Below are 6,140 nucleotides of genomic sequence, written 5' to 3'. Positions count from 1 at the left end.
CGTATATTCCTTGGGTCATTGCTGAATTCTTTGTGCTTCTCATCAAACCTTTGCCACTGACTATAATCAGCCGAGTCTGCAATCTTATCATCATCCACCTTGCGCTCATCATCCCACCATGTCATGAGTGTGACTTCTTTAGGGTTTAGAAAGATACGTCTTAAGCGGTCAGTCACTGGCAGGTACCACGTTACCATGGCAGAATTCTTCTCTGCTTTGCATCGTTGCCTAATGAAGTGTCATCTGGGGGCTGAGATTCTTGTACCACCTTTTTTGTACCCTTCTTATTCCTCTTTTTCCCCGTGGAGACTTCGTCCCCATCGTAAAGGTCATTGTTCTTGTACCGGCTGGCCCCACACCAGGGACATTTATCCAGTGACTTGAACGTTTCGCCATGAAAAAGTATACAGTGGTTGGGGCATACATGGATTTTTTTAACCCCCATTGTCAATGGACTTATGACCTTTTTCGCTTGGTATGTGTTGGTGGGAACTGAGTTTGGTTATGGCAGCACCCATGATAGGAGATGCAATAGATCATTGAAACTACAGTCTGACCAGCTGTACTTAGCCTTCAGAATGAGCAGCTCAAGCATAAAACATAGCAATGTCCAATGTGTCGGACAACCCTTTTCAACACCATACACAGTCTCCTTCGATGCTTTTGTCACTCTTTACAAATTTTCTAGACCTTTCGGGCTATTTAGTAAAATCTCTGGTCTAATGGCTCAAATCATGTCCTCCAAATCATCTTCATCCCCAATACGTGCTCCACCATCATTATTGGCACCCACCTTCGTCGTTACCATCCCAACCACCAGCATCACCATCATGTTTATTGCCAAACTCAAAATCCATTCGTGCATCAAGCTCTGCTGAATATTGGGACAGGGATTCTATGGTTTCGTCGTCGTATTCCTCCTCATCCTCGTTGTTAACAATAACCGTTTCACCATAATGAATCCACAGTGTGTAGTCCTCAACAAATCCTCGCATAATCAAATGTGATCTGATGATAGTCACATCTGTCCATGTCATACGGTTCTTGCAATCTTTACATGGGCAAATAATTATATCCTTATTATCTTTCAATATCGTTGCATGCTTCTTTGCGGCTTCAATAAATTTATCCACCTCTTCACGAAAACCTACCTTGAACCTTAACGAACCATACATCCAAGAGTTCCTGTACTCCATCTTTTATAACAACAACAAAACAAACATTAAAGGACTACTTATTTAGATATATATAAAAATGAAACAAATTAATAATTACTTGAGAATAATTGTATATACTTCAGATATATATGAATATAAATATAATATAATTACATGAAGCATACAAACATACCATGGTAAAGGAAAATTAATTAATGGCCCATTTATCCATAAATAATTAAAATACATAATTATTGATTACAATAAACATTTTCAAAGACAACAATTAGCAACAATTATACTTTACCCAATATCTTTCATACAAACCCTAGTCCAATTTCATCAAACATAAATTTACAAAAACGAAATTAATAAAAAAACCAAACCCTAGATCTAGATCCACATGCACATGAAACATCCATAAAACTAACTAATTATTCACTAAAATCAAGAAACATGGACTAAATAAGGGTATGATCTTGTTCCCCTCCCTAATTTACCTTAGTACATTTAAAATTTGGGTCTAATTTGCTTCATAAGTAGCTCAAATACCATAGAAGAGAGAGAAAAACAAAACTCTAATTACTCACTAACCAACCATTAAAACTTAAAAAAAGTATGGAATAGCATTTTCTTACCTTCTACAACCTCATCATTAAAGGATTTGAGACCAAAACCTTCTTCTCTTAGTAGAGCAATTTTTGGGAGGTGCCTAAGGTCTCCCCACCTTTCTTTTATGGGTTGGAGTGAGTGACCCGATTAGAAAGAAGGTGCTACATCTGTTTTATATGGGGTCATCTGTAGGGGCGGCTGGTGATTGAGCCGCCCCTATAAATCGGAGCTATAAATACAGGGCCATTTGTAGGGGCAGCTCAATCACTAGCCGCCCCTACAAATAGCATTTTCAGGAGCGGCTGGTGATTGAGTCGCCCCTACAAATCAGACTCCATTTATAGGGGCGGCTTGTAACACCAGCCGTTCCTGTTGTTCCATTTGTAGGGGCGATTGGTGTCTGAGCACCTGAGCACGCCATTGTAGAGGCGACTCTATCACCAGCCGCCCCTAAAAAAATCGAACCGTTGCTAAAAATTATTTTTTACGTAGTGTAATATGCATCTAGGCGTTGATGAACGGGGCGCCGGTGAGGTACTCAGTGAAGGCGAGCGCGACGAGGCCGAGCATGGCGAAGCGGCCGTTCCAGAGCTCGGCGTCGGCGCTCATGACGGCGCCGCTCCTGGCCTCGGCGCTGTCCCCCCTGAGGCACCAGCGACGCCACGGACAGCACGGCGGCCGTGGCCGCGAACCAGGCCAGCCCGGAGCCCCTGCCGGCCTGCGAGAGGAGGCCCCCGCCGCGGGACGCCTCGACTGCGAGCGCGGACACGAAGCCCACCATGGCGAGCCGGCCGTTGATGCGCTCGGGAGCCGGCCCGCTGAACGCCAGCACGTCCCGTAGGTTGTGGGTGATTGAGGCGCATGCAGGCGAGAGTAGAGGGCTAGTACTGGTACTCTCGTAGCGTACGTACAACAGGGCCACAGGGGAGGGCATGTGCTCCTACACATGCAACCGTTGATGCTGCTCTGAGATCTGTGCCACTTTTTACAGTACAAATGGTATAAGTCTCGTATTTCTTTCTGGAGCATTTTTTGCACACCGTATATGAGTCTGACACCCGACAACTTTGTCGTTAGCTCGTGACAACAACCGACAATTTTTTCCAACTTTTGCTTCGCTGCCTTTTCTTCTCCCAAGCCACAACGACGCCTGCCGCCGCCGCCGCACCATGTCGTGACTCAACCTCGATGCGCCGCCGCTCCATCTCGCCGCGCCGCCCCGCTCCACCTCACCGCGCCGCCCCGCTCCAGCTCTTCAGATTTTCGAGCACGTATTTGTCTCCACTGTTTTGCTTCCTTCAATTTATTTTTTGTCACCACCGATTTGCTTTTCTGCTACTATTTGCTTAGGCTCTCGTGCCGTTGATTTAGCATTTGTTTTTTTCTTCTGGTCCCCTTACAGATCGGTCCCCCTGCTTCTCGATCTAGTACGTTTTTGTTTTTTTTTCGTTAAATTGAATCCTGGTAGTGCTGTCTTCTATGCTTTTGTTCTTCTCTACTACATCCCGTTAGATCTGCTTTTTTACAATTTGTTATCCAGACAGGTGAAGAGTTCTTTATATAATTTGTGTTTTTTCTTTAGATTTCCGACAGGTCATTAATTTTTGCATCCCCTGCTTGATAATGGTAGTTACCGGTTATCTAGCACCGCTAATTTAGTACAGCCATTCATAGTAGTATCCATTAATTGAATTTCAGACATGAACTATGAACATTTTTTTCTGCTGTAGTTTTGTTAGACTAAGGGGGTGTTTTGGATCCAGCTACTAAAATTTAGGAAGTGTGTCAGGAAGATATTACATGGGGTGTTCGGATACTAATAAAAAAATAAGGCTTGTTGTACGATTAATTTTTCTGGTATTCTTGTTGCCTAGGTAGCTCGTTCCAATTTCTTTGGGCATCTCTTGGAGTGGACGGTTTTATTATACTGTTTTCTAAAGCCAACATGCGTACATCTAGAACATGCATATTATTTAGTCTTAATAAAGTGTCAAACAACCATTGGTACATTTTTGGGTTAAGCTGTTGTTTTATCCATATGCAGTTACTTGGCATCTTGGTACAGCAATGGCTGTTCAATCAATTAATTGCCTCATATTCCTCCATCCGTCGATTCTGATGTTGAGGAGCAGCCATTTTCCACTGATTGTACAAGGTATTTTCACTCATCTTTGTCAACACTAAGAATAAATGGTGTGGCGGATACTAGTTTCACTAAGCTCTGTCTTAACTGAATTTTATTTAGAGCTCTGTCTCTTCTCCAGCACCAGGAAAACATTGTTACTTGTATAGTTAGTACTAAGCTCTAGTTGCGTCTCACTTTAACGATCTTTCCGGAAAATTAGTATAGTGAGGTACACGTTGACCCTCAACTGATACATATGTTTTGATTGAAGCCTTCTTTTTTCTGACAGAGAGAGGCTCTAGTTTTCTGACAGAGAGGCTCTGGACACACATTAAGTTTTGTATTTCAGCATCGTCCGGTCGCACTTAAAAAAGGCTCTAGTTTAGGCAACATTAACTGCATTAATGAATTGCAGAAAAAAGAATTGAAAGGACCCCATCGATTAGAAAACTAACCTTTCACGCTGGTCATCCTCACTTGAAGAGTAACCACTTGATATTTGTTGCTCGAAGTGCTGCATTGGCAGCTTTTCAAGATGAGTATCAGACTCATTAGCAGGTCGTACCTCTACATATTTTCTGCAACAGTTTGTTTAAGCATAAAATTTAGTTAATCACTTAATCTGTGACACTATTGGCATTAAGCAGTGAAAAAATGAGGAAAAAAATTACCTACTGCAGTCCATGGAAAATGACTGGTCAACATTAGAATTGGTAGTGTTAGATCACAGTGTACCTCTTAAACCGTAGATCGGGGTAAGCATCTTACTTAGGGTTCCTCTAGTTCACCCTGGCGCAGTTGCGCCGCAGCCTCGTGGACAACGGTGTCGAGGGAGCTCGGCGTGGTGGTGTCCAGCGTGGTGGAGACGATGTCCAGTGGCGATGCAAAGGCGACGGCGGAGTCGGTGGGGCTTCCCGTCGCTGGCAGCACCCTTCTTTAGATCGGATTAGGTTTCTCTGTAGGTGGTTACGGCAGCTCCGGTCAACCTCGTTATTAGAGCTGTGATCCCCACATATCTTTTATAGTGTTGTGCGACAGGGGCCCACCAACCATATTAGGGTTGGGCGCCCCCGATCAGGGCGCAGATCCAAAGGCCCAATAGGTCGTTGGGCCTATTGGTGGAGATCAACTAACATTCTCCCCTTGATCTCACTACCATCTTTTAATTTCATATCATTTACTTTTGTTCATTCCATTACAGATTAGCGCATAGAGCAAGTTTCATCGTCACGGTCAATTGCCGATAGATTTAACAGCTACAACACACCACTCTGTTCTGAAATGGATACTTAACTTTGGGCTTTCTTTTGTCCATGAATTTTAGGCTTTCCCTTAAACTCATGCTAGCTACATGTTCTCTAAACATGTTGGGTGGTAAGCCTTTTGTAAGCGGATCTGCGAGCATCTTTTTAGTACTTATATGCTCAAGACTTATGACATGATCATGGACTTTATCTTTCACAACATAATACTTTATGTCAATATGTTTGGCAGCACCACTTGACTTATTGTTGTCAGCATACTGTACTGCCGGATTATTATCGCAGTATAACTTAAGTGGTCTATAGATGTCGTCAACCAACTTCAAACTGGGTATGAACTTCTTTAACCAGTTCACATGTCCCGTTGCCTCATAACACGCTACAAACCATCATACATTGTGGATGATGTAGTGACGGTTTACTTTAAGCTTTTCCATGAAATAGCTCTCCCTACGAGAGTGAATACATATCCAGACGTGGATTTTCTGTCATCTCCCGCATAATCAGAATCTAAATATCCCACTATATGGAGTGAATCAGATCTTCTATACGTCATTATGAGGCCTTTTGTTCCTTACAAATAACGCAAGACTTTCTTTACCACTTTTCAGTGTTCTGTTCCAGGATTGCTCTGGAATCTGCCAAGTAATCCGGTAACAAATGTCAAGTCAGGGCGCGTACATACTTGAGCATATTGCAAGCTTCCGACAGTTGAAGCATATGGAACCACTTTCATTTGATCGATCTTATATTGGTTCTTGGGGCATTGAAAATCCCCATATCTATCGCTCTTGACTATAGGATCAGGTGAGGGACTATATTTGTACATACATAATTTTTTAAGATCTTTTCTATGTATGCCTTTTGTGACAGTCCTAATACCCCTTTACTTCTATCTCGATGAATCTCGATCCCTAGAACGAACGAAGCTTCACCAAGATTTTTTATATTAAATTTTGAGGACAAAAACTTCTTTGTCTCTAG

The 6,140-nt window shown here is 42.7% G+C and overlaps 1 long non-coding RNA gene and 1 pseudogene across 2 annotated transcripts; one reads left to right on the top strand and one right to left on the bottom strand.

Annotated features, from left to right (window-relative positions):
- Positions 1–2,272: 2,272 nt before the first annotated feature.
- LOC136531188 (low molecular mass early light-inducible protein HV90, chloroplastic-like) lies at positions 2,273–2,703 on the bottom strand (annotated as a pseudogene).
- A 205-nt stretch (positions 2,704–2,908) lies between these two features.
- LOC136531189 (uncharacterized) lies at positions 2,909–5,922 on the top strand. 2 transcript variants are annotated; one of them, XR_010777979.1, is made up of 3 exons: positions 2,909–3,036; positions 3,814–3,924; positions 5,768–5,922. It is a non-coding gene; the product is annotated as an uncharacterized lncRNA (long non-coding RNA). The 2 variants fall into 2 exon arrangements; XR_010777978.1 differs by having other exon boundaries at positions 2,912–3,040.
- The last annotated feature ends 218 nt before the right edge of the window (positions 5,923–6,140 follow it).

This window comes from Miscanthus floridulus, unplaced genomic scaffold (assembly GCF_019320115.1).
Source record: "Miscanthus floridulus cultivar M001 unplaced genomic scaffold, ASM1932011v1 fs_2_2_3, whole genome shotgun sequence".
Classification (NCBI taxonomy): Eukaryota; Viridiplantae; Streptophyta; class Magnoliopsida; order Poales; family Poaceae; genus Miscanthus; species Miscanthus floridulus.
This window is presented reverse-complemented; position numbering and strand designations above follow the sequence as displayed.